Genomic DNA, 9,947 nt, shown 5'->3' on the forward strand with positions numbered 1-9,947 from the left:
AAAAATGCCAAGGTCCCAGGTAGGCCTCTCTGCCAGTCTCTTGACTTTCCCTTCAAGGGCGAGATGGCTGCTGCATTTCCAAGAACCATCTATCTCCTCATGTAAGAAAGCTCAGGGCAAGAAGAAGCTTTTTGTAATTTGCATCCATATTTAGGCGAGAAAAACTTGCCAGGAAATATTCTTTTCAATTTCATTGTTTACTAATGCTGGGTCGTGTGGCAGCTGGAAGATGAAGGATGTGACCACGGGCAAGGACAAGAGCTGGGAGCAGCGGCTTGTGTCACTGCCTGGGCCTCACATCCAGGTCACCATGAAGCACTCCCCCAAGGTGTCCAGCATCAAGCAGGAGGCACCAGGGCTCTCGGCCAAGGCCACAGAGTTCTTTGTTGGATATCTAGCCACCTATTCCCACAGGCATGGCAGTGGGAAAGAAAAGAAGGCACTGATCTAACGGTGGTTTCGCAAACACTGCAGAGGAATCAGAAATTTCTGTTTCTTGCAGATTTATTGCCAAAGAAGATTTTAGCCAGTAAGTATCTGGAAATGCTTAAGGGAAGAGGGAAGAAGATGAGGAGGATGAAAATCATGAAAGTGACGATGATAAGGCAGAATTCTTGTAATAGTTCATTTGAATTGTCAACTTGATTGGATTAGGAGATGCTGATGATTAAGAGGCCTCTGGATGTCCATGAGGGCATGTCCAGGAATGATTGGAATGTGGGATAGTGAACTGAAGTGGAGACCCTACCTAAGCAAGGACAGCCCTGCCCAATAGGATGAAATAAAAGTTGGAAGAACCAGGAAGCAAATGCAGATGCAGGCTTGACTCTTCTAAAACAGGTTTTTGATTGCTGCTTCGATTGTTTGAGGATTTCAGACTATCCCTTCTTCACTCTTCCAAAGTGGGCTCTGCCAATGATTCTCCAGGGAGTTTCCAGAAGCCTTGGTTGTGGACTAGGGTAGCACTGTTGATCCCTTTTGTTCTGGGGCCTCTGCCTCTTGAACTGCACAGTTACTGGTTCTTCCAGTTCTCTAGTTTGCAGATGGCCATTGTGGACTATCCAGCTTCTGATCGTGTAAGACAATCTAATATATCCCCTTTTTATAATCATACTTCCTGTTGATTCTGTTCCACAAGAGAATCCTGACTAATACCATCCTGAACCAAGAGAGATGTGCTTCTAGAAATAATCTCATGAGGACCCTCCTAGGTGAATCTTATTGCTCCGAAGCAAGCATACCACCATGTGGTTTGATCTCACTACTTTTCCAGAAACTCCCAGGACAACATACTCCTTCATGGTTAAGACAGCATCTCCTGCACTTACACCATGAAGAGTCAAATGGAAAATAGCCAGACGTCAGCCTGACAGGCCACCCTGCAGTTGGAGGTACTGGGAGAGAATCCTGTTCTACCTGCCCAGGAACTGAGACCACTGTACTTTTCCTTTCAGTGCAGATAGATTTTTTAGGAGTTCTGAATAAGCTCTGAATTTATATGTATATTCTGAAATTAGTTATTATAAAGAGCTAAATTCAGTTTTAACAAAATATGTAGTTTATTAGTATTCTACCTTTGAGTTTATGTGTTGTTTTAAAAATCAACTATTTGTTTAAATGTCATTTTTATTGTAAAGAGATATACTTTTCCTTTTCTATTAAAGATCTGTACATATGTAATAAATAAATAAATTTTGTTGTTTAGGATTGTATGATATACACATATTTGTGGAGCCCATCATTGGTGAGGTAAATTGGATGAACAAAATTGGTTTGGGCTGGTTGTGGAAGCACATACCTGTAATCCCAGCTACTCAGGAGACTGAGGCAGGAGGATTGCAAGTTTGAGACTACGTTGGACAACTTACTGAGACCCTGTTTCATAATAAAATAATAACTTAGTGGAAGAGTACTTGTGAGTCCCCTAAGTTCTATTCACAATACAGAAAAAAAAAAGAGTGCTTTGTACCAATCAATTCTATACCCTAGGTTGTAGAGCTACCTTTGAAGTACAGGGTACTCATTGTAATCATTCATTGTATCCAAGGGGAAGTAGTCCCAGAACAATTCTTGAACCTCTCTCTGACCCTGTTTGTACTGGGTCCTCTCCAAGACTAAAATCAAGGGATTGGTCAATCCTGGGTGTTCATCTGTAGGCTCAATTGGAACAGTGTCTGCTACCAAGCTCACTCAGATTATTAGCAGAATTTATTTTATTAAGGTTGTAGGACTGAGGTCCTTGACATGTTGTTGGCTATTGGCTGCAGGCTACCTTCAGCTCCTAGAGACGACCCCCAGTTCCTTGCCAGGTTGGCTTCTCCAGCATGGCTACTCAACAGTCAGGGAAAGTATCTAAAGTAAATCTCCTAGAAAGAACACTAAGGCATGAACACCAGGAACTAGGGATTTGGGGTTGGGGTCACCCTGGCACCTATCTTCTACAGAAGCCACCACTAGCCAGGCTTGGATCATATTTCCTGATCAGAAGAAGGAGGATGGGAAAATTTTCTGGGAAATTAAAAATATAGCTCTTTCAGTTCACATAAAAATGAAAGAGACATTCTGGAAATAGAATTGCTGTGATTTGGCAACAACAGAGTATGGTATAGAGAAAGAAAGACATAAAGATGACTCAGGACTTTAAAGATAGTGACTGGAAAGAAAATTTTATTAGTGAATTTGGGAACTCAGGCAGAGTAAGAGAGAAGTGTAGATTCACCTGAAGTTTCCATAGTATGTCCTCATGGGGTTTCCCACCACATATTCCTCTGCTAAAAGTCTTTAAAATTACCACCAAAACTTCTTAAGCTTCTAAGATCTTTTATGGTTTAGCTCTTTCTTACCTCTCTAAATTCTTAATTGACTTCCTCCCTAAAACTCTGCTGAACTACTTATAGGCCTCCAAGAAATGCCAGGTGCTCTGTTTTCTCTGAGCCTTCACTTTCTATTCTCCCATTGCATGAAACACTCTTCATCTTCTCTCTGACACTGGCTCCATATCAAGTATACCCTCCAGAAAACCTCCCATGATTCCCTGACACCACTGCAAGTGTCCATGTACTTCCAGGGCATGTTGCCAGACTCTTTCTGCACTGTGTTGTCATTACCTGTTTACTTTTTTTAATTGACCTCTAAACTTCTTGAAGGCAGGGATAAATCCTGGACCACTATTACACCTCCAGTTGAATATGGTATTGTAAAGGGAAGAGACAAAGATGATTCAGTGCTTCAAAAACAGTGACGAGAATAGTACCAAGAAGATGCTAAATAAACATTTGTTGTATGGAAAGTGAATATTAACATTTTTCTTTCAGCTAAAACTCCTTTGCTTGTAAGGGTAAGAAAACATAATCCAAATAACTTAAGCAGAAAAGGGACTTACTGGCTCATGCAAGCAAAGAAATGCTTATGTTGGTTTCAGGTATGACTTGATGTAGAGGTCCAAATGATGTCACCAGGGCCTTTTTCTTTTCTCAACCCTTTGGTTCTGCTTGCTCTGGGTTAGGTTCTTTCATAGGTTTGGTATTCTTCATGGTAGCAAGATGGCTACTACAACTTTTGGTCTTACATCTTTACACACGCAAGTTCAGTAGGGAAAAGTTCTTATTTCACTCTCAGAAACCTCAGCAGAAGATTCATGGAGTTTTAGTGATGTGGAAGAGTTCTGTGTCCATTCCTAATCACAGCTTGTCCAAAAGAATGCAAGATTATGGATTGGCCCGTCTGATTTTCATGTCATCCCCAGACTTGCTTTACAAAAACCACGAGGTTGGGGACGAGGGATGGATCTGAAGGTTGGGAAGGGATAGACTCTCCAAACAGAAAATCTTGAACTTTCCCTGGAATTTTGGTAAAGTGATCCTGGGCGACCCACCCCAAATCACATTTCTATTAAGTAATTCCTATAATTGAAAGGGATAAGGAGGACAAAGTTTCAGCAAAGGATTTTTAGGCCAAGTAGTCAGAGAAACAGGCAAAGAACTAGGAATGTATAGTGTCATCCAAGAAAAGGTGACCAATATTTGTTTAGCACATTCTATGTGACAAGAAATTTATCTGTGATATTTTCTTTAATTCCCACAATAACCATGATATATAAATGTTATTATGCCTACTTAACAGAGACCCAGGGTGAACTGAGAAGATATGTGACTCTCAAGCCACACATCTCATATATGGTTTAGATGGAACAAGAACTGGTATATCTCTGTCTCCAAGAAACCATGCTGTGCAAGAGTTGAGCAAGGTGTCAATCCAGCAAGAGGGCTGGGGTGAATGGTAATGATGCCTGGGCATTCGGCAATTGGAAAGTCACAGCTGATTCCCACAATGGCTTTTTCAGAAGAAGCCATGAGGGTCAAAGTATCAAGTAATGAGCGGGTTACTATTCTTCCAGTTCCCTAAAGGCAATAATCAAGAAGGCTTTATTTGTTTTTGTGCCTCCATTAAAGAATAAAAACTGATGGAATCAATGAAAGATAAAACACTGTATCCCAAGAGGAAATGAAGGCAGAGCAACAATCATAGGGATGGATTAGATTTGAACGTGTTTCTAGGCAGATGGAAAGAGGCTGTCAATGAAAGAAAAGGTTGAGGATGAGGCAAAGTCCCTAGTGACTAGCCAAGTTTTGGAATCAACCTAGAAGTCCATCAACAGATGACTGGATAAAGAAAATGTGGTATATATACATAATGGAGTATTATTCAAACACCAAAAATAAAAGAATAAAATTATGTCATGTGCAGGAAAATGGATGGAAGGGGAGACCACAATTTTGAGAAAAATAAGTCAGATTCAGAGAGAAAAGTATCATATATTTTCTACCATATGTGGAAGCTAGAGGGAAAAAATAAGGTAAGGGAAAGGGACATGATGAAAGTAAAAGGGAAATCATTAGGGTAGAGGAAAGAGATTAGAGGAGGGAGGAGGAGAGGGTGAAGGAAATAAAGGGAGTGAAACTGATCAAACTGTATTTTCACAAGACCCTTCTCCAAAGAAGAAATAGAATCTTTAGCAATCAGGGATGTATAATCATTGACATTTCATCTCTTTCCTGCTAGAATGGCAATCATCTAGAATACAAATAATAATAAATGCTGATGAGGATGCAGGGGAAAAGAAATATTTGTACACTGTTTCTGGGATTGTTTATTGTATAATCAGTATGGGGGTTGCTCAAAAGACTAGGATGGAACCACCATATGACCCAGTTATACCACTCCTCAGTATTTATCCAAAAGAATTAAAGTTGGCATACTATAGCAGTACACACATACCCATGTATATAGGAGTGCAATTCACTATAGCCAAACTATGGAACCAGCCTAGATGTGTGCCAACGAATGAATGCATAAAGAAAATGTGGTATGTCTACACAATGAAGTTTTATTCAGCCACTGAGAAGAACATAATTATGTCATTTCCAGGAAAATGGGTGGAACTAGAGAGCATTATTTTAAGTAAAATAACCAAACACAGAAAGACAAGGGTTGTGTGCTTTATTGCCTATGTGGAAGCTAGAGAGAAAAAAAGGGATAAAGGATTGGTTGCATGGATATGATGAAAATAGAAGAGAGCCCAGTAGAGTAGAATAAATGGTCCAGGAGTAGGGAGGAAGGGAAAGAAATGCAATGTACTGGGGAATTAAGTCATGCATGTGAAAGAATATGTCATAATAAATTCCACTATTATGTATGATTTTAATTACCAATAAAAAGTTTTTAAATTAGGTTTTTATGAATATATGAACATGCTACAATGTAACCCACTGTTCTGTATAATTAATATATAGCAACTGAAAAAAAAAGTAGCCTGTGGGGTTCAGATTCCAAGGGCAAAGAAGCCTTAGCAGAAGGTTTCTATTTTTCTCTCTTCAAAGCGAGAGGGAAAGAAGAAGGTAGGGTTTATGGTCTTTGGAGAGTCTAGAGTCGTGGAAGGAAGACCCAAAGCATTCCAATGTACTGTCTTCAGTCTTCACTGTGAAAAAATTAAGATTCTTATTTCTACAACTCTGTTGAATATAACTTCAAGGTAGACACAATATTTTAATTCATGCCTCACCCCCACAGTGTCAGGCATAGACTAGATGTTAAAACAAAAGTATAAACTCATTGGATGAATTGAATAAATTAAATAATCTTTTATAAAAATATCAAGAACAGCCTATAAAAAGTCAGCCACAACATAAGCATAATTTAGTGATTTGTAGGGACTTTGGTAGGTGCTATGGAAGATGGAGAGAGATAGTACAATATGTACATGTTATCTGCTCTACAGAATGTGTTTCCTGGGCAAACAGCTTCTTATCATTTTTCTTTAGTGCTAGCTTACACCCTACTTCAGAACACCTGGGCTTGGGCAGTGATTATTAGGTTGTGAGTTTATAATTACAGGTCTGATTTGGGAAATTATAGCATGTAGTGTCTCAGAGGTTAGTAATCAGGAGGGATTTACTAAGACTCCCCTGGGCCAGTACCAAAGCTATCCTTCTTGGCAGACTGACTCAACCAGCACTGCCACCTGTACAGTTGGTGGCGGAGCTGGTCACACTGCCTCTGCCCACATGCCTCATTCTGTCCCTGCATGTCCCTGAAGCCAGCCAAGTGAGTAAAGCCTAGCACTGCAGCGGGTGCCTCCAAGTGCAGAAGGCAGCCTAACCTTGAATTCTAACAAGCTTGAAATGCTTCACCCCATAGAATGAGGTAACAGGGAAGATGGATGGCTGAATAGAACACTGTGAACTGAAAAAAATTTAATAATCTGCAGTGAAAAACTCATTCCCTGAGCAGTGTTTCATCTCTAACAGGAATAAAGATAAACGGAAGTGGGAGAAGGTGGGATGGAGGTGATATCAGTGGGCCACCAGTAGGTGCCTTTATTGGTGTGTTCCTGTGGAGAGGAATTTAAAAATGGGCGGTGGGCTAGAGAGAATGGAGTTTAATTCTATCTCTTTGTGGTAACAGGGGGCCAAGAGAAAGACTGAGCTATGCAGGGAAGCAAGGAACTCACTTGCCCACTCCAGGGCTTTCTGGTCTCTCTGTTTGTATGAGAAAGTAGATTATTTCCAAGTATGCTAATTTGTACAGAGCTTGTGCATGTTTTCTGGACCTCTGCACGTTTTTGTTTACTTATTTTTAGAATTTTAGTGATCCATGAACCTTATCTTATTTGCTTATATGTGGTGCTGAGAATCGAACCCAGTGCCTCATGCATGCCAGGCAAGCACTCTACCACTGAGCCACGACGCCAGCCCCTTGTGCATGTTTTCTGCAAAGGTCTAGAGGGAACAGGCAGGCAGGGAGCAGGGGTAGGGAGGTGGAAGTTTGGCAGTGAAACCAGCCAGAACGAGCCTTTTTGATATATGAATCTTTTACCTAATTTCAAGCAATATATCTTCTCCTCGTTTTATCCCTTCCACTTACCCAGTTCCACCAGCCACAGATTGTCTTTCTTTCCAACGGGTCTGTATTAATCAACTGTCCTTTTATGGTGGAGTGTCTATTATTGTAACATGTGTGGGCCTTGGGACAAACTGCAAACAATGTAGCTCATCTTCAGTTTCTCCTCTTTCTGTTGGTTTTACCCTCCCCACCAACTCCATCATACAGTCCCATTATCAAGGAACTCAGTGAATATCTGGTATGAGGTGTGACCTTCCACATGATATTTTCATCCTAACAATAGACCTTTTGCTTCCCTGTACATTATCTCATTTGGCCAGCAACCCTATAAAGAAAGCAGTAATGGGCATTATCTCCCCAAAGGTATTTTTAACCACTTGAAATTCACTGAGTGCTTTTTACTTGCCAGTCCCTGTACTAAATGCTTTCAATACCTCAGTAAATTATCAGAATCACTCTGTGAGGTTGATATATTATACTTACTTTACAGAGGGGGAAAGCTAGGTATAGCTAACCTGCCCAAGGTCACACAGCTAACTGGCAGGTGAAATCAGTATTAAGGCCTGCATTTGGCCATGTCCAATCCTGTGCTCTTATCTTCTCTGCCATTCTGTTAATGAAGAAGACAGGCTATGTTTTAGTACACCCATTTTCTAGAGATTTTTTTTCCCTTTTAAAATGGAAAGTTTGAAGAATTATTTTACACGAATAACAAATAGTATAACTGGAGGTAGAGCTCCTTTTAAAGATGATGCCAGAGGACAATTTCTTATAATAACACCTGGATTGTACTGCCATGTTAGATTTCAGGCAAAGTACTAAGCAATGGAAAAATTATGGAGTCAGCATGTGATTCTTAAATTGGGTCCAAAAAAGTGGAAGAATCTCGGAAACCTGCAATATGGTTCCTCCTTACTTCTCCACTGAAACTGCCTGTTAAGATTGCCTGAGATTTCCTAAGTCAGTGTTCCCTCCCATTTGTATCTGTCACGGCCACTCTGCAGTGTTTAATGACTGAACACTTTTTTGTTTTTTTTTTTGTTTTTTTGACCCAGCTTTTCTCTACTACTAAGCGACATCCCAAGCCTTTTAATTAGATTTTCTTTGTTTCTTTTCTTTTCTAGTTTTAAATTCTGAGATAGGGTCTTCCTAAATTGCCCAAACCAGACTGGAATTTGTGATTCTAGTAGCCTACCAAGTAGTTGGGATTACAGGTGTGCATCACCATGACCAACTCTGACCACTTACTGAAACTCTTCCTTCAGTAAGATATCAGTATGTTCTGCTTTTGCTACTACTTTTCTGGTTTCTCCTTCTGTGGGAAGCCAGCCATGTTTAGCAGAATCAGGCCTTGCTGAGCCATGGGATACCGAGGTCTGACTCTCAGGAACTGGCAGTCATGAGAGACTGTTTCAGATAGCCTGGGGTAGGTGACTCTGTACAGAGGTGACTCACCGCCTGATAAAAGGCTAATTCTCTAAACAAATGGTGTCCCTAACTCCACCCCATCCTGTTCTTCACAGAAGAAGCCCCTCTTTGTCCCCCTTTACCTGTGCGACTATAAATAAAGGGAAGGTAGGCTTCTCCATCTTGTTTTGAGGCCAGGTCTTGGCATGGCCCAATTCATCACACCTTTCCCACTTGAAAAGATTATTGGCTCTTGTGTTTATTTAATGAGATAAATTTCTTAGTGGTTAACCAATAGCTGGCACCGTCCTCAGACAGAAACCCTTTCCCTCATCCATGAAGGACGTGGCATAATCTCCCCTTTTTTTCTACATCCTTCTCAACCTCTTTCCAAGACTCAGGTCTCTGACCATACTGTTCACAGTTTAGGTGATAAGAGCAGAATTCACCTTAGCTGACTTAAACAAACAGAGATAATTGCAAACTATTCGTTGGCTCATAGAATTAGTGTGAGAGCTGAAGAATGAAAGCTCTAGAATGAATTACTAGGAACAAAGCCACACTCAACTGAGTTGCCAGGGAAGTTGCTGCTTAGACCACAATTAGGACGTGCTTGATGATTGGGAAACTAGCTCCATGCTACCAGCTCAAAACCTAGGGTAGCTGTGCTCCACATCGGCACAGAGGGTGCTTCCTGTCCTGCCTAGCCCCTACTTGTTCAGCTTTGAAACTAGAACCTCACATGAGTGTCGAATTCATATCTTTGGAAATCCTGGCTGCAAGAAGTCTGGGAAATGTAGTTTTTAGTTTTGTAGTACATAAAGGCATACTATAAAAGGAGATTGAAAAAGATGTTCACTCCTATAATCCCTTAAATTTTGGTGTTCTTTGGGTTTATGTTCTTAGCCTTTCTCTTTTATAGTGCTATCTCTGGGCAACTCTTAGCTTTGACCACCATCTGGAATATGGCCAACCAGATCTCTTGCCTGAGTTCTAGACTTGAATGTACAGCAGTCTACTAGATAGCTCCACCTCCTTCAAAATCATGATCCGCCTTCTCTGATTTTTATATTAGTGAATAGCACAGGCTTCTACCCAATAATCCAATCCTGAACCTGGGGTCATTGCTTTCTCTCTCA

The 9,947-nt window shown here is 40.7% G+C and overlaps 1 pseudogene; it reads left to right on the forward strand.

Moving 5' to 3' along the window:
• Positions 1-229: 229 nt before the first annotated feature.
• LOC124989284 (chromatin accessibility complex protein 1-like) lies at positions 230-620 on the forward strand (annotated as a pseudogene).
• Positions 621-9,947: the final 9,327 nt, after the last annotated feature.

This window comes from Sciurus carolinensis, chromosome 7, assembly GCF_902686445.1.
Source record: "Sciurus carolinensis chromosome 7, mSciCar1.2, whole genome shotgun sequence".
Classification (NCBI taxonomy): Eukaryota; Metazoa; Chordata; class Mammalia; order Rodentia; family Sciuridae; genus Sciurus; species Sciurus carolinensis.